This window comes from Hibiscus syriacus, unplaced genomic scaffold (genome assembly GCF_006381635.1).
Source record: "Hibiscus syriacus cultivar Baekdansim isolate YM2019G1 unplaced genomic scaffold, ASM638163v2 tig00111023_pilon, whole genome shotgun sequence".
Classification (NCBI taxonomy): domain Eukaryota; kingdom Viridiplantae; phylum Streptophyta; class Magnoliopsida; order Malvales; family Malvaceae; genus Hibiscus; species Hibiscus syriacus.
In genome coordinates, this window is record NW_024062957.1 from 24,511 (window position 1) to 46,986 (window position 22,476).

At 35.3% G+C, this 22,476-nt stretch overlaps 1 pseudogene; it reads right to left on the reverse strand.

Annotated features, from left to right (window-relative positions):
- Positions 1-278: 278 nt before the first annotated feature.
- On the reverse strand, positions 279-20,611 carry LOC120150694 (annotated as a pseudogene).
- Between the last annotated feature and the right edge of the window lie 1,865 nt (positions 20,612-22,476).

Sequence of the window (22,476 nt, forward strand, 5' to 3'; positions counted from 1 at the left end):
GCTAAACCACCTTCACAAAGATAGTCTAACATAACCAATCGGATGAACTTCAAACAAAAGCTTCAAACCCTAATAGAAAAACATATGCTTACACTCGTGGAATATTTCAAGCTTGACCAAAATACATAGATGTAATGGTTTTTAGACATTGTGCAAGTACATTACAAGTTTTAGGGTTTTTTGTTTTTGTTTTTATTATAACCATCGATTTCTAATCTAGAACAGGTATTGCAAAGTCCACTACAATCGATTCAAACGAAGAAAGTAGCTAGCACAACATATGTTATTAATCCATGGAGTTTCTTCTCATACTTTTCTGTTCTTTTTTCCAGGAGGAGTTCTATAATAGGCAGGCACAATTAGAGGAAAAATATATGTCTCATTCCTTCGGACTGTATAAAAGGGAGAACAATGCTTGATCCAACTTGAAACACAACAAATATTAGAAAATGGTATTGGTGATTCATATATTTACATCATGTTCGTGTTGCATGAGAGCTGTTTAGTAGAGAAACTAACCTAAAGGAGTTTAGCTCCATTCCACAAGCGTTTGGGAGAAGGAAATGGAAGTAACAATCGCCAAACACCATATATTGCCATGGCAAAGAGATGAAATGCCAAGCTTAATGGACGAGGGGATAAACTGGAGTGCACAGCTGATAGTCCATGTGCAAATACACTGAATTTCAAATACCCTAAACATGACTACTGAATATCCTTGATTGCAGGATCAGACGAGGCACTGAACATCTTCTACATGACATTAGCCAGTGTATTTATTGTAGATGGAATTGGCTGCAATATGTAGTTAAAAGTGCAAAATTATATCATTTTTTTCATTTTTCCTTCACTTTCAAAATGAAAATGAAACATTGAAATTGTAATACCTTTGTTGAGTTAATCGATCGACGGAATTAGCCAAGAGGGGGGTGAATTGGCAATTAAAAATTTGGTGGAAGCTTTTGCAGAAAATTGAAAAGATTTGCACAGCGATTTAGAGTGGTTCAACTTTCTCAATCAAAGTCTACGTCCACTACCTTAGCTATCCACACTAAGGATTTTCCAACAAATTCACTAATTTGTTCTTTCTTTTGAGGCCAAAGAGATAACCTTACAACACCCTCAAGAATATACCCCAATTCTTGAGAACACTCTTTTCCCAAAGAGAAGATTACAAATTTGCAAACTTACAAGGAAAACCTCACAAGGTAAGATGTTTGCACAATTCTAGAACAAGAAAAGAACACTCAAAGATAATTACAAATGAGCACAAATGGTGTTCTTGAAAGCAAAATGAATATTGAAAGGAAAATTGGCTTGATTTGCACAAACTTGATGTTTGATGCTTTCTCTCTTGTTTCTCTATGATTTCTTGTTGATCAAGGGCTTCAGAACTTGTTTAAATACACATTGAATCACTTCTGAACGTTAGGGATAATTAATGAAGATAATATAGCCGTTTTAGTGTGAAAACAATTAATAAAACAGCTTGGAGCGTGGGGGGAATCGGTTCCTCCTCATAGGGAATCGGTTCCCTAAGTGTAAAATTCAAATATTTCGACCGTTGAACATGGGGGAATCGGTACCCCCTATGGGGGAATCGGTTCCCTCCGAGCATTCTGGAAATCTCGGATCCAAACCATTCAGGGGGGAATCGATACCCCATTGGGGGGAATCAGTTCCCTCTGAGCAATCTGTAATTTTTGGCTTTGAAATGGTTCGAAATACTTTGAAAGATTATTTTGAAATTGTTTTAAGATTAAAACTTAATTTTACACTTAAGTAAGGATTAAAAATGATTTTTGAAATATTTTGAGTAATGTTTTGATATTCGAATAATTATATCGAATATACTTAGAAAATCATTTTGGAAAATCTTAAAATTCATTTAACTTAATTTGTTATATCGAAAATATCAAAATGTTTTCAACAATCTCCCCTTTTTTTATATAACAAAACATTTTAGTAATTTTAAGATTTTGAAATCAAGTTTTGAAATTACTCCCTCTTACTTTAACACTTCTCCCCATTTATCATTTTAAAAACACACTTAAAACACACTTCTCCCCCTTTTTGTTAAATCAAAAAGATTCAAATAAGCGTGAAAAATATGTAGTCAATTGATTAGGTATATGTATGCATAAGCTGCTAAGATCACAATCAAGAAAACCGTTAGCCATTAGTTCCATAATCAATATTCATAAACAATGTGATATGGTAAAATTGGTCATATTGCTAATAATGATGTAAATGATGCAATAATGAATAAATCACACCAAACATATAAGTTCACACCATCCATAAATTTAAACAAATTCACAATCCACAAATTCAAACTTTCCAAAATATTCAAAATGTTAAAACAATAAGTTTGGAAAGTAAAATATTTAATCACATATCCGGATCAGGAAGAGGAAAACGAGCTCGCATAGCGGCCATTTCGTTAGTGAGGTCATTAATACGTGCGTTGGTTGCTTCATTATTTGCACGCATTTCCCGAAGAATTTCTAATTGTTGAGCTCCCATTGTGGATAAATGAGACTCTATAGAATTAAAGCGTGAATCCATAGTCGCATATCAGTAATCAAATGTCTCCATAAAAGATTGAAAATATGGAGGCATTTGAGTCGATTGTTGTGCTTGCTCTTCGGGCTGCTCCTCGGCCTGCTCAGGTTCATCTTCAGCTTCATCGATGTCTCGCATTAGTTGCTCAAGCTCGAGATCTTCGTCAGCTTCGGGTGGAGCTTGTGAAGAACTAGCTCCCGGAGTAGTTGCAGAAGACCGAACCCATTCCCCGGTTTCCTTATCCTTAATCCATCCCGCTCTCGTTAAGGAAAGAAGGTTAATTTGTTTCTTAAGAGGAAAAATGACATCTAGACCGACTCTAAGCCCAGCTTTGGAAAACAGATTACTCAAAATACAACCTTAAACAAGAGATGAACAAAGTTTTTTATTAGGAACAAGATTTACGGTTTCAATAATTTCAGCAAAAATAATCTGAGGTAGGTTGATTTTAATATTGTTTTCGAAACAATGTAACCACCAAAGATCTAAGGCTCTAAGAGTAGAATAACGACCTCCAGATGGTCGAAACCACCAAGAAATCATTAGATGAAGAAAACGTTCATGAAGGTCTAGGACACTTGCACTATCCCTTCTTTTATAACGAGATCCTAAAACCTGTTTTTCATTTGAAATCCCTTCATTATCTAATCCGAATGTATTAGCTATGTAAGCCGAGTCAATATATAAGAATTGTCCTAGAAGGTAGGAACGAATTCCTATGGTTTCGGTTTCAGTTTGGTCTTTAACACAAACGACATTAGAATAGAAAATACGAACAAGTTGATGGTAAACGACGGGTTCAAGGTTAAAGAGTTTATTAAATTTCCACTCTTGTAAAAGAGGAAGATATTTAAAATTGATAGCTAACATAGCTTGACGAGAAGGAATACGTTCTTCCCGGATTTTGTAAGAGTCGAAATATTGATAATACCAAAAACGATGATTTCTAGGACCAGGATGATTGAAACACGAATTTTGAATAGTCAAATTAGGATCAATAGGATTAGGATTATAAATTGGAATAGGTGGAGGATTTGGAGGTGGATTTGGTTGTCGGTGTGAACGACTAGATGAAGACCTAGCACGTTTAGGATTAGACATGGTGAAGGAAATCGGAATTGATTGGATAACCTGCAATTTTAAAAACAAATGTATGCAATTTAATTAATCCCAAAACTCAATTGAGTCCTCAATATTTCAAGGTTCTCTAAATCAATCCTAATGGGCAAAGTTTTTGAAAAACTTTTGAAAAATATGGTTTTGAGAAACAATATATGTATAGTTTTCATAACAACAACATAATTTAATCAAAACACAATAATTTGAAAATTAACAAAATTTTTTTTATTTCAAAAATTTAGAAAATTTTTTGGAAAATTCTTGTGTTTTTGATGAAATTAGTTGTAACATCTAGTTTCTAATCACTAAACAATCAATGCCCGATCACTATTTCAACCTAGAACTAATTAAAACTAATCATATGTTCAAAAACAATAAAATAGAGAGTTTAGAAAAATTTACCTTGAAAGATGAAGATTGAGGGGATTTAGATGTTGTTTGCACGATTTTAATGACTCCAACAGGTTTAGAGGATGATATTTAAAGCGAATTCCGATTAATATCGTTGATTTGAGGTAAGAAAGGAGATAGGGAGAGAGTTTGGTCGGCAAGGAAGAAAATGGAGGGTTTTTGCGTGTTTTGAAGGGTTCTACCCGATTTTAACAGAACCCCAGGGGGTATCGATTCCCCTGTGGGGGGATCGGTTCCCCTTCAAAGGGGGAATCGGTTCCCTTATGGGGGAATCGATTCCCTCTGTACCAAAATGCTAAAATCCGATTTTAAACACCCAAAATGCTAAATTAATTTTCTCTAGTGGTATTGGCAACTCATATATTGAAAAATAATTATGTTCAAACAATTAAATTAATCTTTAATTGATATTTAAACATAAAATTAATTTTTTCATCAAGAATCATAAACTCCCCCTAACTAATAGCAATGAATGCAATCAAAAAATCACTATTATGAGCATTTTTCAGTATTTATTAAAAGTGTTTAAAAATATTTCTAAACACTAAGTGAAGATAGGTTGGTCAAACCTAATTCTCTCCTAAGTGTCCAAAATCTTTCCTTGTCTAAGGGTTTTGTAAAGATATCCGCTAATTGATGCAAAGTATCAACATATTCTAGAACTACATCTTCCTTAGTGACATGGTCTCTAATGAAGTGATGTCTTATTTCAATGTGCTTAGTTTTAGAGTGTTGGATGGGATTTTTAGTGAGACAAATAGTACTAGTATTGTCACACTTGATAGGAATGGTACCTACTTCAATTCCATAATCAAAAAGTTGTTGTTTCATCCATAAAACTTGTGCACAACAACTACCGGCTGAAATGTATTCCGCTTCAGTGGTAGATAATGCAACACAATTTTGCTTCTTTGAAAACCAAGAAATCAGCATATTTCCAAGGAATTGACAAGTACCGGAGGTGCTTTTCCTATCTAATTTGCATCCTCCATAATCCGCATCAGAAAAGGCATGCAAGCTAAAGCTAGAGTCTCTAGGATACCAAAGTCCTAAACTAGGAGTGTCCTTAAGGTATCTAAAGATTCTCTTAACAGCTAGTAAATGTGATTCCTTAGGACATGATTGAAATCTAGCACATAAGCAAACACTAAACATAATGTCTGGTCTACTTGCAGTTAGATAAAGCAAAGAGCCAATCATTGACCTATATAATTTAACATCTACACATTTACCTCCTTTATCTAAGTCAAGCTTTGTTGAAGAGCTCATTGGAGTGTCATGAGGTTTCCCATTTTCCAGTCCAAACTTCTTGAGCATATCTTTGACGTACTTAGCTTGATTAATGAAGATGCCATCTTTTGTTTGCTTGATTTGGAGTCCCAAGAAAAATGAGAGCTCCCCCATCATGCTCATCTCAAACTCACTTTGCATTAGCTTAGAAAATTCTTGGCAAAGAACATCATTAGTAGAACCAAATATTATATCATCAACATAAATTTAAACTACTAATAAATCTTTACCTTTATGCTTTAAAAACAATGTAGTGTCAACCTTTCCTTTTGAAAAACCTTTTTCAATTAAAAAATTTGACAATCTTTCATACCAAGCTCTAGGAGCTTGTTTTAAACCATAAAGAGCTTTTGTCAATTTAAGAACATGATCTGAAAATTTTGAATCTTCAAAACCTGGAGGTTGTTCCACATACACTTCTTCTTTTATAAAACCATTTAAAAATGCACTTTTAACATCCATTTGATATAATTTAAATTCATGAAAACATGCAAATGCTAATAACATTCTAATTGCTTCCATCCTAGCTACGGGAGCATATGTTTCATCATAGTCTATGCCCTCTTCTTGAGTATACCCTTGAGCAACAAGTATAGCCTTGTTTCTCACTATATTACCACTCTCATCAAGCTTATTCCTAAATACCCATCTAGTACCTACAGTAGATTTATTACTAGGCCTTTCAACTAATGTCCATACTTTACTTCTCTCAAATTGATTTAACTCTTCTTGCATAGCCATAATCCAATGTTCATCATTTAATGCTTCTTTAATATTCTTAGGCTCTATGCATGAGATAAATGCAACATAATTACAAATATTTCTAAGAGAAGATCGAGTTATTACCCCTTTTGATGGATCACCTATAATTTCACCATCCTTGACATAGTTGTACTCTCTTGGATAAGATACTTCCCTTTATTCAATGGTTGGATTCTCAAGAGGATCATGAGTTTCCTCATTTTTTGTTTCTTCCTTTGATGATGGTTCTCCAACTTCATGTCTAACATCATTTTTATTTATAACAGCTACATCATCATTCACACAAGAATCCTTCCTTGGAAGGGGATTATCATCGAAAACAACATGTATAGACTTTTCTACAACTAAAGTTCTTTTATTAAATACTCGATAAGCTTTAGAATTTAAGGAGTAACCCAGAAAAATTCCTTCATCACTTTTAGCATCAAATTTGCCAAGGTTTTCTTTACCGTTGTTATAAACAAAACATTTACATCCAAAAGGATGGAAATAGCTAATGTTAGGCTTTTTATTTTTGAAAATTTCATATGGAGTTTTCTTTAAAATTGGCCTAATCATTACTCGATTAACAACATAACAAGCAGTATTTGTGGCTTCCGCCCAAAAATATTTTGGCAAATTATTTTCACAAAGCATGGTTCTAGCCATTTCTTCTAAAGTTCGATTTTTCCTCTCAACAACTCCATTTTGTTGAGGGGTTCTAGGTGCTGAAAAATTATGGCTAATACCATTAGAATTACAAAATTCAATAAATCCAAGATTTTCAAATTCAGTGCCATGATCACTCCTAACACTAGTTATAGAGTAACCCTTTTCATTTTGGATTATTTTTGAAAATGTGATGAACTGTTCTAATGCTTCATCTTTAGTACTTAAAAATAGAACCCAAGTATATCTAGAATAGTCATCTACCAAGACAAATGCATATTGTTTTCCACCCAAGCTAGTAGTCCTAGTTGGCCCAAAAAGATCTACATGGATCAATTGTAATACTCTACTAGTTGATACGTCATTAATGGATTTAAAAGAAACACGCTTTTGTTTTCCTTTAGCACAAGCATCACAGATTTTATCATTATCAAATTTAAGCTTAGGCAACCCTCGAACTAAATCACCTTGAATTAGCCGTTGCAAAACACTCATACTAGCATGTCCTAGTCTCCTATGCCATAACCAATTATCATGTTCATCTTTAGCAACTAGGCATAAATTAGTCATATTAAAAGAATCTAAATGCACCATGTAAATGTTTCCTATTCTATGACCAATAAGCATAATCCGATTAGATGCAATGTCAATGACTTTACAACCATTAATTTCAAATAAGACATTGAATCCTTTATCGCATAATTGACTAATACTCAATAGATTATGCTTTAATCCATTCACATATAAAACATTCTTAATTTGTATGGAAGAGGTATTACCTATTGTACCAATACATTCAATGTGACATTTTGAATTGTCTCCAAAAGTTACTTCTCCTCCATTTTTGGCGTTAAGCTCAATGAACCGGCTTTTGTCTCCGGTCATGTGTCTTGAGCATCCACTATCAAGGTACCATGAATTTGAATTTGTTTCCCGTGCCTTGTAGCAATGCTCCTTTCCCTACAAACATAGATTAATTTTTGATTTTTGGTACCCAAATTCTTTTGGGTCCATATTCATTAGTTTCCAAAATCCTAGTCCCCTTAGGTATCCATTTGTGTAGGATATTTTTATCTTTAGTAGTAATGAGTTCTTTAGGAACCCACATACTTCTAACGATTTTTCCATTAGAGGTTCTTTGGGGACCTCTATGATTGTAGTTTCTAAAACTTTTTCTAACAAAGTTGGATTTTGAATTTCCACATTTTTCAAAATGTTTTGTTCCAACTTTATCAAAAGAAGTTTTAAGATCATCAATTTTCTTTTGATGATCATCATTGATCTTTGAAAGTAAATTTTGCAAATCTAAATTTTTCTTTTCAAACTCTTCTAGTTTGATTTGCAAATCTTTCATTTTACTTTCAAGATCGTTGTTGGTTTTGGATATGAGTTTGTTTTCATTTTTCAATTTTGAAACATCATTTTTATATTTTAAAAATAATTTCTCATAATCCGAAGCCAACCCATTATATTCCTCTAATAACTCATCATAGGATAAATCATCAAAATCAGATGAGTTAGAGGTTACCTTAGAATCTTCCCCAAATGCCATCAAGCACAAGTTAGCTACTTCTTGTTCCTCTTCATCGGAACTTTCTTCATCGCTCCATGTAGCCACATGAGCCTTGTGCTTATTCTTTGATTGACCATTTTTCTTCAATTGTGGGCAATCATATTTAACATGCCATAGCTTTTTGCATTCGTAGCAAATGATTGGGTCATTCTCTTTCGGTTCATTTTTGAGGCCTTCATTTCGTTTGAATTTTCTTCCTCGATAAGGTCTCATCATTTTTCTGAACCGTTTGGCAAACAATGCCATTTCCTCGTCATCATCATCGTTATTCGAATCACTCTCATCTTTTGTGGATTTGAGAGCAACTCCAATGTTTTTCTTCTTCTCCTTCTCCTTTGGTGTCTCGTCAATTTTGTCGAGGTCCACCTCATCTTCGAGCATCATTTCATGAGTGAGGAGTGACCCAATTAGCTCTTCAAGAGTTAAGGATTTTAACTCCTTAGACTCGATGATTGCCGTCTTCTTTGATTGCCACGATTTTGGGATGGAGTAGACTAACTTCCTTACAAGCTTTTCATTTGAAATGATCTCTCCATATGATTTGAGACCATTGACAATCGTTGAAAATCTATCCGTCATAGCTTTGATATCTTCATTTGATTTCATCCTGAAATTTTCATAGCTATGCGTTAGAATACTAATTTTAGATTTCTTTACCTCATCGATACCTTTATGAGTGACTTGAAGTTTGTCCCATATTTCTTTGGCGGTTGTACACGATGAAACTCTTCCGTATTCATCTGGTCCAAGAGCATAAAAAATGATATGGATGGCTTTGAAGTTGAGCTGAAACATTCTTGTCTCTCATTCACTCCACAACCTTGGATGAGTGAGAGGTTTGATGTATCCTTCTTCTACAGCATTCCATGCTCCCATGTCACTTGCTTGAATGAAGTACATCATTCTATTCTTCCAATAGGCATAGTTAGCTCCATTGAAGAAAGGAGGCTTGTTAACGGGCATCGAATCGAGACCGGAGTCGAAGTTTGAAGCGGAGGCCATTGATGACTTTGATAATCGATATAACTCTTCCCGAATCGACTCAAGAGGCGATTAAACCTTCAAATGAGTTAGGCTCTGATACCAATTATTGAGTTAATCGATCGACGGAATTAGCCAAGAGGGGGTGAATTGGTAATTAAAAATTTGGTGGAAGCTTTTGCAGAAAATTGAAAAGATTTGCACAGCGATTTAGAGTGGTTCGACTTTCTCAATCAAAGTCTACGTCCACTACCTTAGCTATCCACACTAAGGATTTTCCAACAAATTCACTAATTTGTTCTTTCTTTTGAGGCCAAAGAGATAACCTTACAACACCCTCAAGAATATACCCCAATTCTTGAGAACACTCTTTTCCCAAAGAGAAGATTACAAATTTGCAAACTTACAAGGAAAACCTCACAAGGTAAGATGTTTGCACAATTCTAGAACAAGAAAAGAACACTCAAAGATAATTACAAATGAGCACAAATGGTGTTCTTGAAAGCAAAATGAATATTGAAAGGAAAATTGGCTTGATTTGCACAAACTTGATGTTTGATGCTTTCTCTCTTGTTTCTCTATGATTTCTTGTTGATCAAGGGCTTCAGAACTTGTTTAAATACACATTGAATCACTTCTGAACGTTGGGGATAATTAATGAAGATAATATAGCCGTTTTAGTGTGAAAACAACTAATAAAATAGCTTGGAGTGTGGGGGAATCGGTTCCTCCTCATAGGGAATCGGTTGCCTAAGTGTAAAATTCAAATATTTCGACCGTTGAACAGGGGTGAATCGGTACCCACTATGGGGGAATCGGTTCCCTCCGAGCATTCTGGAAATCTCGGAGCCAAACCATTCAGGGGGGAATCGGTACCCCCTTGGGGGGGAATCAGTTCCCTCTAAGCAATCTGGAATTTTTGGCTTTGAAATGGTTCGAAATACTTTGAAAGATTATTTTGAAATTGTTTTAAGATTAAAACTTAATTTTACACTTAAGTAAGGATTAAAAATGATTTTTGAAATATTTTGAGTAATGTTTTGATATTCGAATAATTATATAGAATATACTTAGAAAATCATTTTGGAAAATCTTAAAATTCATTTAACTTAATTTGTTATATTGAAATATCAAAATGTTTTCAACAACCTTCCTTAGAATATAAAAAGATTTAAGATATTTGCTAATGAGGTTTACATCAGATAGATTATGCAATGGTCTTAGAAGATCCCTAAGTAAAACAACATCAGATAATGCAACAATCATTCCACCTCCGATTAAAGCATGGCGCATATTGAGTGCATCGCCGATCAAAAGTGCACCGGGTGTCGGTTGTGGAGAAGCAACCATGATTTTGTTTGCCATTACTCTTATGTTATCCTTCTTCTCTATTACAGATATAAAGGCAGTGTTCAGTTCGGGAATAACCTGAAATGTATGAATCATATTGTTAATCCGCAGATTCAACCAAATTCTGCTAATGAACCGATAAAAGAAAGATCCATATACCTTGGGAGCTACCAGGTTTTTCATGTTGGGAAATAAAACGAGAACGAGTAATTTTCCTATAACCAGATTATCGAGAATGCACAATAAAAGCGGAAAAATAATACCCAAAATTGATAACGGAGTTTAGCCAATTATGCCTACGTCTCCGGACTACTGCAGATATTTTACTAAAGAGAGAAAATTTACAAGTTTTTACAAAACACTCACAACTCACAAGAAAGCTCTCTAGTATTGGGAGAAAGAAATGATTTGGGATGATTTTGAAGCTAAATGAGTTAGGGTATTTAAAGTTGAAGCTTAAGGACTAATCTTATAAATACCCTAAAGTGTGCATAAACTAATGTAATTAACCCTATTACATAAAAAATAAAAATTTGGGGCATCAAATTTGGTGCCCCCTTTGTTGAAAACCCATACATTTAAGCGGTGCCCCATCCCACCATTGTTGACTTTACAATCTCCCACTTAAAGACTGATTTTAATCTGTCTTCACACCTCAATCGATGCAACAGCATTTCTGGTCTTGTTACTCTAGCATACCAACTGAAGTTGAACACAACTTCAGTTTGTCTGTAGTCACCGTCTTTGTTAACATGTCTGCCGGATTTTGAGCTCCACAAATATTTTCAAGTTTCAAAATCCCATCTTCCAGAAGAGACCGGATAAAATGGTATCGCAATTGTATGTGTTTAATCCTGGAATGAAAATATGGATTCTTTGCTAGATGGATAACACTTTGAATGTCACAATACAAGACATTATTTTCTTGTTTCTTGCCTAACTCTTCCAAGAAACTTTGGAGCCAAACCATCTCCTTGTCGGCTTCCGTAACAGCGACATATTCTACTTCAGTTGTGGAGAAGGCAACTATCTTCTGTAGTTGAGAAACCTAACTTACTGTAGTTCCTCCTATAGTATAGACATACCATGTAACGCTTCTTCTGATGTCGACATTTCCAGCTAAGTCAGCATCTACATAGCTTGTCAGTATCGTATCTCCACATTTGAAACAAAGCGTTTTGTTTGTGGTACCCCACAGATATCTGAGGATTCATTTGACTGCTTCCCAGTGTACATTGCTCATATTATTCATATACCTGCTAACAGCTCCCACTGCTTGAGCAATATCTGGTATGGTACAAACCATGACATACATCATACTTCAAATTGCTGAGGCATACGAAACCGTCACCATGTGTGCACGTTCTTCCTCCGTCTTTGGTGACTGTTCTTTGGAGAGTCTAAAATGAACACCTAAAGGTGTATTTACTGATTTAACATCTTGCATGTTGAACCTGGAGAGTACTTTGTTGATGTACTCAGCCTGTGATAACATCAAAGTCCCCGACTTTGTGTTTCTCTTAATCCTCATACCAAGAATCTGCTTTGCAGTGCCCAGATCCTTCATAGCAAACTGCTTCGACAATTTTTGCTTCAAGTGTATAATCTCTTGCATGTCTGAGCCTGCAACGAGCATGTCATCAACGTATAATAATAAAATAATGAAGCTGTTATCGAACCTCTTGATGTAGCAACAATGATCTGCTTGGCATCTGGTAAACCACTGCTACTCATGAAGCTATTGAATTTCTTGTACCACTGTCTAGGAGCTTGTTTTAAATCGTACAAGCTCTTCTTCAACCTCCATACCAAGTTTTTCTTGTCTGCCTTTATGAAGCCTTCTGGCTACCTCATATAGATTTCTTCCTCCAAATCACCATGAAGGAAAGATGTCTTTATATCTAATTGCTCAAGATGTAAATTCTCTGCAGCTACAATTTTCAACACCAGTCTGATTGTAGAAAATTTTACGAATGGAGAGAAAATTTCATTGTAGTCAATACCTTCTTTTTGTTGAAAACTTTTGACAACCAATCTTGCTCTGTAGCATTTGCTTTCATCGTGCTCTTCTTTGATCCTGTAAATCCACTTGTTATAGAATACTTTCTTGCCTGATGGTAATTAAGCTAATTCCCACGTCTGATTTGACATAAGCGAGTCCATCTCATCTTTCATAGAAGACTCCTACTTGACTGAATCATCCACCTGTATTGCTTCATCATAGCACTCTGGTTCACTATTGTCAGTCAGCAACAAGTAGTGCAAAGAATGTGAATAACGCTGGGTTGGTTTAGGAATTCTGGAGGAGCGTCTCAGTTCTGGTGTACCTGGTTCTTCTTGAACTGCTTCAGGACTAATCTGAACATCATTTCCATAAATCTCCTCAAACTTAACAAATTCCTTTGTTTCAGCTTCGGTGTTTGAGCTACTTGATTCTATGGTTGATCTGTCTTTGTACATCACATTCTCATTGAAAATTACATCTCTTCTTCTGATGATATTTCGATTTTCGTAGTCCCAAAACCGGTAACCGAACTCATCACCACCATAACCAACAAAGACACATTTGTTGGACTTGGCATCAAGTTTACTTCTTTCAGCAGAATTTATGTGTACATAAGAAATACAACCAAACACTCTTTAGTGTGAAAGGTTTATTTCTTTTCTGCTCCAAACTTCCTCTGGTATTCTGCCATCCAACGGAATTGAGGGTCCACGGTTGATCAGGTAAGCTGCAGTGTTGATAGCTTCAGCCCATAGCAATATAGGCAAGCCGACATGTATCCTCATGCTTCTGGCACGTTCATTCAGAGTTCTGTTCATGCGCTCTACTACGACATTCTGCTGCGATGTCATGAGAACTGTTGTCTCCATCTTGATCTCATTGTTTGCGCAGAAATCTCTGAATCTATTATTTCTGTACTCTCCTCCATTGTCAGACCTCAACCGCTTGACTTTCAAACCAGTCTCATATTCCACCATGGCCTTCCATTTTCTGAAGGTATCAAAGACTACTGATTTCTTCTTCAGAAAATAAACCCACGCCAACCTTGTAGAATCATCGATGAAGGTGACATAATATAGTGAGCCTGCAAGAGATGGAACTAGAGATGGTCCCCATACATCAGTATGAACCAACTCTAACTTTTCAGCCTTGGGTGTCTTGCCAATCTTTGCAAAACTGACTTTCTTTTGTTTTCCAAAGATGCAATCCTCACATAGTCCGACATCTATATTCTTTAGATCCGGTAGCTTCCCTTTTGACAAAAGTGTCTTTATCCCTTTCTTACTTATATGGCCAAGCCTTTGGTGCCATAGGTTTGATTTTCCATCAGCATCTGCTACTGCAATGATATTCTCTAAATTTGAGGTTACATAGAGAGTATCAGTCTTCTTACCACGAGCAATGACGAATGCTCCTTTGGTAATCTTCCATTCACAACCTGAAATGGTTGTACTATATCATTCTTCATCGAGCTGTCCTACAGAAATCAAATTTCTTTTGATACCTCGAATATGTCTCACTCCTTTCAGCTTCCAGGTGGTTTGGTTTGGCAACTTTAATCAAATGTCTCATTTTTCGACGATCTTCAAGGTTTTATCATCGGCTAGATGAACCTTCCCAAAATCACCACTGACATAGTTCTCAATGATTTCTTGGCATGAGGTGGTGTGGAAAGATGCCCCTGAATCCAAGATCCATGATTCAATCGGACTGTTGACGCTTAGAATCATGGCATCACCTATCTCCTCTGTCATGTTGGCAGATTCCTGTGCATCAGTATATTTCTTCAGTGCTCGATAATCTCTTTTAAAGTGACCCTTCTTGCCACAATTATAACAGGTAAAATATTTCTTTCCCGTTCTTGATTTTCCCATTCTGGATTTCGATCTGCCACGATTTGAATTTCTTTCTGAAGTTCTCCCTCTAGACTCCGTGTGCAAGGCTGAGGAGCTTGATGCTTCACCCGATTCTCTCCGTCAAATTTCTTCACTCAATACTAGATCCCGAACATCGTCGAATTTTAATTTGCTGTTTCCTGACGAGCTGCTGATTGTTGTAACATTAGTATTCCAACTGTATGGCAGAGATGATAAGAGAATTAAAGCTCGAACTTCATCATTGAATTTAATTTCCATAGAACTCAACTGAATTGTGATTGTGTTGAGCTCATTTAGGTGTTGAGCCATTGATGCCCCTTCCGCCATCCGCAAATTGAATAATCACCTCATCAAGTGAACTTTGTTTGAGGTTGATGGCTTCTCATACATACTGGAGAGAGCCGCCATAAGACCCACCGTGGTCTTTTCCTTTGCTATGTTGAAAGCAACATTTTGGGACAACGTCAGTCGGATAACTCTGAGGGATTGTCTGTCAAGAAGAGCCCAGTCTTCATTCTTCATACCCTCTGGTTGCTTTCCTAAGAGAGGTTGATATAGATTTTTCTGGTACAAAAAATCTTCAATCTGCATCTTCCAAAATCCAAAGTTCGTACCATTGAACTTCTCAATTTTCACATTCTCTTCGTCTGCAACCATCACTCCCACTCGAATCTGGCTTCTTTTGGATCGTTTCTGACAATTCTTGCGAACCATCGTGCATTAGAACACTTCCGTCGACAAATTCGTATCGTCGATTTTTTTACTATTCACGAAATTACTATTCATGTGAATAGTAATGAATAGTAATCCTGCAGAAAAAATGACAAAATTCACCACCAAAAGCTCTGATACCAGTTGTTGGGAAATAAAACGAGAACGGGTAATTTCCCTATAACCAAATTAGTGAGAATGCGAAATAAAAGCGGAAAAATAATCTCCGAAATTGATAACGGGGTTCAACCAATTATATCTACGTCTTCGGACTGCTGCAGATATTTTACTAAAGAGAGAAAATTTATAAATGTTTACAAAACACTCACGATTCACAAGAGAACTCTCTAGTATTAGGAGAAAGAAATGATTTGGGATGATTTTGAAGCTAAATGGGTTAGGATATTTATAGTTGAAGCTTAAGGACTAATTTTGTAAATACCCTAAAGTGTATAGGGACTAAAATGTAATTAACGCTATTACATAAAAAATAAAAAATTGACTACCGAATTCGATGCCCCCTTTGTTAAAAACCCATGCATTTAGGCGGTGCTCCTCCCACCATTGTTGACTTTACATTTCAAGTAATGACTCATTTCACTATTGGAAAGAGGGTAAATTTTTAATAGGAACATCCACCATGCAACGAATTTCAGTGTTGCTAATCGGATAAAACACGATAGGTGAAGAATCAGCTATTATAACGCCTCCATATTTTTCATTCGGAAGTTTACATTCAGACAGAACTAAACCAACAAAATAAGACGGCACATCAACCTGCAGAAAGCGTCAACATATTTATATATATGTGTGTGTGCGCGCGCTCTCAAAGTAAAGAATTTGAAGCCTTTTTCACCTTGGGACGTCTCAAATTCGACAAATAACCATTGCAGATGACGGTGAGAGGAGCATAAGCCGTCGTTAGTTGACCACTCTTATCTTTGTAGTGCACTCCTTTGACAGTCCTATTTTCTTCAATCAGAGATGTTACAATCCCTTGTTCTAGACTTACACTACATCATCATATCATTAAACACATGAATCTGAAGCTTGTAAGTAAAGGAATGATTTCATGCACTTATGTTGAATTGAATAGAGATGAAGACGAAGAAGAAATACTTGTGAAGAGATGCAGCTTTGTTCCGCAACCTTTGAACGAAACGACCATTATGAAAGAGTCTTCCAGCCACACAGGACTGATAATTTTCCAGAGGAAAATTTATGGGGACTTCCTTTCCATCCTTGTATAGAACATAACCCAGAATTCGCTGAGCATCAATCTCATCAACGCAATCTGCAGTGCAAGAGTTAATGTTAAAGAAACAACACCATAACTATATTGGTGCATAAGCTATTTAAAAGTAGGATTTTTCTTGTTTAATTACCCTCAAGGCCTAACTCAATCAACTTGAGGTATCCCCCTGGCATTAGAACTTCACCCATGACTTTGTTGGGCGCATTTAAATCCCTCTCGATCACTCGCACTCGACATCCATCCTGCAACATGCAAGTAATTAAGTGTAACACACACACATGTGTATATATATATATATATATATATATCAGATTGATTTCCAAATATATATATATATATCAGAATAATGATATCCGAATCGAACTTTTTTTTTTGTTTTAAATATTAAAATTTTTAATAACCTTCTTTCTAAGAGTCAAATATTGGAGAAAGTGTGATTCTTGCTTTTTATTTTGAATGATTTCTTAAGATTGGCACTCGAAAAACTGTGAGATTGGTGGATCTATTCTATAGAGTTATTTGATCTATCGGGTTATTTGAAGATGCAAGGTAGATTCAAAAAGATTAGTTTATTTGTGTTATTTATAATATTCGTGATATTATTATTTTCGTAATATTATTAATGATATTCTTTTTTTTTACTTTTTTTTACTTTTATTATATATTATTCTATAGAATTCTATTCTAATAAAAATATATATAGCATTTAGCATTCATACAATATGGATTAGTTTGAATTCTTATTGAGGCTTTTTCTTCCTAAATTATATATTTATTTCATATAGCATATAGAAGGAAATTGATTTCATATAGAAGGAATAAGTATATATATATTAGATTGAGATGATGACACTGTGCATTATATATATATTGCCACAATTGTTGGTAGAGCGCAAGGCTCTTAAACTTGTAATCGTGGGATCGAGTCCCACGGTGGGCAATTCATAATTTTGACTGCCGGAGGTCTCCCACGGAAGCTGCTCTCAACCTGGCATTGGGGGCAGCCTACTATCCTATCTCTCCCTTACCCCATTACATATGGGAAGAGGGTCAAAAAGTTTTAAATTTAGTAATAAGGTAGTCATTAATAATGTCTACAACAAAATTGTTCTTTAGCGGCGATTTTTAGTCCTATAGCGGCGTTTTTAAGCGCTGCTAAAAGTACTTGCGACGATAGGAAAAACGCCGCAAGAAGCGCCGACAATACCAACGCCGCTAAAGGTAGCGGCGTTTGAGAACCAAAAACGCCGCAATAGGTCAAGATCTATAGCGGCGTTTTTGGAACAAACGCCGCAATAGGTCAGATCTATAGCGGCGTTTTATGGAACAAACGCTGCAAAAGATCATATATATAGCGGCGTTTTTGGAACAAACACAATGAAAGGTCAGATCTATAGCGGCATTTTTTTAGAATAAACGCCGCAAAAGGTCAGATCTATAGCGGTGTTTTTTGGAAGAAACGCCGCAAAAGGTCAGATATATAGCGACGTTTTTTGGAACAAACGCCGCAAAAGATCAAATATATAGCATCTTTTTTTTGGAACAAACGCCGCAAAAGGTCAGATCTATAACGGCGTTTTTGGATACAAACGCATAATTTCCTTTTTTTAGCTTAGATTAATTGATTTTGCATATTTCATTTATGCAATACATCACCTAAATTTAATATCATGTAGCTTTATCTAATTAACAACAATCATAAATTTTAATTAAGACACACATTATGCAGAAAAATACTTAACAACAAAATAAATTAAAATTTATAAACATTAATATAACAAAAATACATACAAATGTATACATGTGTTACATATACTAGAAACAAAAAAAGGAAACTAGTTGCATGTGTATTTTCACGCTTCCCACTTATAACTCTAATATACAATGACAATCTTTCCCAAGTTCTCGCTATGTACACCCAATAATCAAATTGCTCTTTGCAAGCACATCAGGGAACTTCTTTACCATCCCAAGAATCAATTTTGTAAGATCTATTTTCCAAGTGCAGAGTTCTAACTGTACTTAGTGAATCCTGCTTGAGGCTCAGCTACATACCTTGAGATCCACATTTGAGTGTGAACGCAAGACAGAACTAAGCTCAGGATCTGAACGGATATTGAGCCATTTTCCAGTACAATGCTTAAGAACTTCTGCCTTGAGTGCAGCTTATGCATAATAAGACATAAATATAAGCAACCAAAATAATGGAATTTATTGAGCAGACATTCAACTTATATTTTTACCAAGTAAAGGAAACTTCCATCATATTACAGGGTAGCTACCTCTTCACTTTGAAATCGACCAAATGTATTACGGAATAGAAACCTTCTTGGGTCTGCAATCAATACCTTGCATCAATTGGCATTAAAGTAAAAGTTATTTTTCGTCCGTGTACAGTAACAATGATTTTTCTAGGTATCATCCAATAACATGTTCATTATGCTAAGTTAAGCGCGCTCAGCTGAATTTAAAATTATAATGTGGCTTCAGATTATTTACCTGGGTATAACTAGAACCAAATAAGACACCATTTCCCATTTGAAACTGAGACCTGAAGTCTTTACCCTTTACAAGGAAAAAAAAGTTAAAAAAAAAGACTCATATTTCATGGCAGAAAGCCCAAGCCACCACATAAATTTTGTTTACAAGCACAAAAATAATGATGAATAAACTTAAAAACAATCAGAATACCAGGTATGACACTTGCAATGACACAGAGAGAAATATACAAGGATGAAAGCCAATTAGGTAAGATATAATATACAATTTAAGAGTGACCGGCCTTGTAATCCAAGTTGAACATGCCATGCGACATATGAGGCTCATTTGTGAGTTGGAACAGGAAACAAAAAACTATAAATGTGTTTACACAAGAAAAACATATACTTTGCAACTAAACAAGAAATACATAGAATGGGAATTATCACATGTACGCCTCTAAATGCCTTACATGTTTGTTGAACCATTTTTTTCCTCAGAACCCCCCAACACCCCACCCAATAAAACAATTTTTATTCTTCAGAAAGCACAACTTAAGCTAACACAGCATGCTAAAGCTACTGGTAGAGAAATTACATGTTACACAAGAAATTTCCAAAATGACAGGAAAGAACACAATCAAAGAACTCCACTAGGAAAGCCTAAACCACCACAAAGCAAGAAAGTCAATAACTATGGAAAATACAGAGAGGACAACGTTACAAAAAATGTATTATATTCGATACGACAAGAAATTAATGTCATGCATAAAAGGAAGATGCATAATGAGGAGAACCCGAAAGCAAATGGATATATCCTTAACAACTGGGAAACATAATCAACCCACTACAAAACAACCAACACAATCAGATCTCAAATTAATCAGTGAACTTAAATTATACTGATTAATTAACAATAAGAAAATAATATGATATTTATTATTTACATGTTTCATGAGAAATTGAAGCGTCCAAAGATTTTTAGTGAAAATACAAGCGTCCCCTACTAGTTTGGAAAAGTCCTTTAAACAAAAAAAATATGGAATTAAAAAAATCCATTTTGCATCTAATTTTCAGCATATTTCATTAACCTTTTAACGGTTCTTTCATGTTATTTCTTGATAAAGGAAAATAAAATGTGTTTAAAACTATAAGAAGGAATCTTCTACCAAATAATTATAATAATTTTCCCTTATAAAATCACAATTCCATTAGCTGTGAAAATTATCTACAATGAAAACAACTTCAGTAAGAAAATAACCAAAAATATCTCAGCATGTGCACCTGCAAGAATATGGGGGAATAATTGTTCTGTGCATGAGATGAATTAGAAGATTGAGGTGTGAATGATCCTGAAGATTGGTGCGCAGGAGAAGATGAAATACTTCCAGTAGAAGATTGTCTGGTTAAATAAAATGAAGTTCCAGACACACTTGGCAATCCGAATCGATATGTGAAAGGGTGACCAAATGCTAGCCAATCTTTTTCAACAAGTTCCTGTATTAAGATTAAAGCCTAACCGTGAGTTACATACATACATGAACTCCATCCAAAAAGGATATGAGAGAGAATAAAAACATCATGCATTGTCAAGAACAAGAAATTCCTTCAAGGGAATTAGGTTGAGTACAGATTGGCTTACATAAAAAGAATCTTAAAACATTCATAAATCTTAAAAATAATCTTAAAACAAAGCTTAAAGGGGAATAAACATGAAATTGTGATGCTCTTAAGTCTTAACACATTCATAGGGATAAATACCTGAAAGTAGTTAACCGGCTTGGTTTGAAATAAGTATGTGTGAACTTCAACAAACAGTCAACTCTAAATAGATAATAATTACCAAATTAACACATTATTTATTAAAAAAATAAAGGTTTTCAATGATTGAAAGCTTTGTTTTTCATTTATTTCATCTGTGCCTGGCTTGAATCCTTTAACTTTACCCTGCTAAGATACTAAAACATAAACAACGGTATGAATTGAAATAATAGTGTACATATAAACTACTTAGGAGACATGAAAGTACAATAAATAAAGGACGCATGTAAGGTTTCAAACTAAACCTTGAGAATGAGAAACCCAATTCTGAATTTTCATCTTACTTCGAAAAGAAACCTGACATGGACAATTTCAAAGCTAAAGTTCTCTCCTTGTAATTGTTTTTACCTTGTAGGGAGGGTTTTTCTTGTTTACAGAGTTTAATTATTTTTTCCCTTCTCGGTTTCTCAGTAAACAAACAGGGGGTTAAGTAAAAGAAGCTTACCTGAAAAGAGACTTGCAAGCTAACATTCGATATTTTTTTCTGGATCTGCTCCTCCTTATCCTTTGAACTTCAAGTTTTCGAGGGTTTTCGAGGATTATTGCTGCGAGATTTTAAAAATTAGCTTAGGTTGAAGATCAAAACGGCCACGAGAGTGAGGGTAAAGCAGAAGAACAAATGCTGCAAACATTGGGTTTCAATTTTAAGAGAGAGATGCATCGATTAGGGGTTTATGTTTAACTTCTGACGAGACATCAAAAATAGGTGAATTGGGAAAAATGAAAAAGGTTAAAAGGGGTTGGGATTTAAAAATTGTAAACTTGCGGTGTTTATAAAACAAACGCCACTAAAGCATGAGTCTATAGCGACGATTGCATAAAAACGCCACTAAAGTACGAGTCTCTAGCGGCATTTGAATACAAATCCACTAAAGTTTGAGTTTTAGCGACGTTTGTATAAAAACCCACTAAGGTATGAATCTACAGCGGCGTTTATAAACACAAACACCACTAAATCACGAGTCTATAGCGGCGTTTATATAAAAACGTCACTAAAGTACGATTCTATAGCAACGTTTATATAAAAATGCCACTAAAGTACAATCTTTAGCAGCGCATTTATAGAAACGCCACTAAAGTATAGTATTTAGCGGCGTTTTTATAGAAACATCGCTAAAGTTCGTTCATGCATGGCTTCTTTCGGTGTCAATTGGAATTGAGTTTGACTAGCAAATGTCTTATCCTTTTGCATCAAGTGGCAACCGGCATTGTCAAGGTTGCCACCTTTCTGAGTAAATTAAAATATCTTATACAGAAAGGGAACGATTAATCATCTGTAACAATAATTAAAATTTCAAATATTTTGTGATTACATAAATCTGAAAACAAAGCCTAAAGGAGAAGCTGTGAGAGCTGCAACTCCAGCTACATACAGTTCAGCCAAGGATATTTAAGAAGAACAATGTAGAATCAAGAAGAAAGGGGAGCAATGAGTTTTCTGTACCCTTTTCACGTGTCTTTAAAGGAGCAATTTACAGTTATTGTCTTCGTTCATGTATGGCTTCTGTCACTGTCAACTGGCGTTGCGTTTGACTACTAAATGGCTTGTCCTTTTGCATCAACTTCCAACTGTCACCATCAAGCCTGCTGCCAACTGTCACCATCAAGCCTGCTGCCACGTCCCAGAGTCT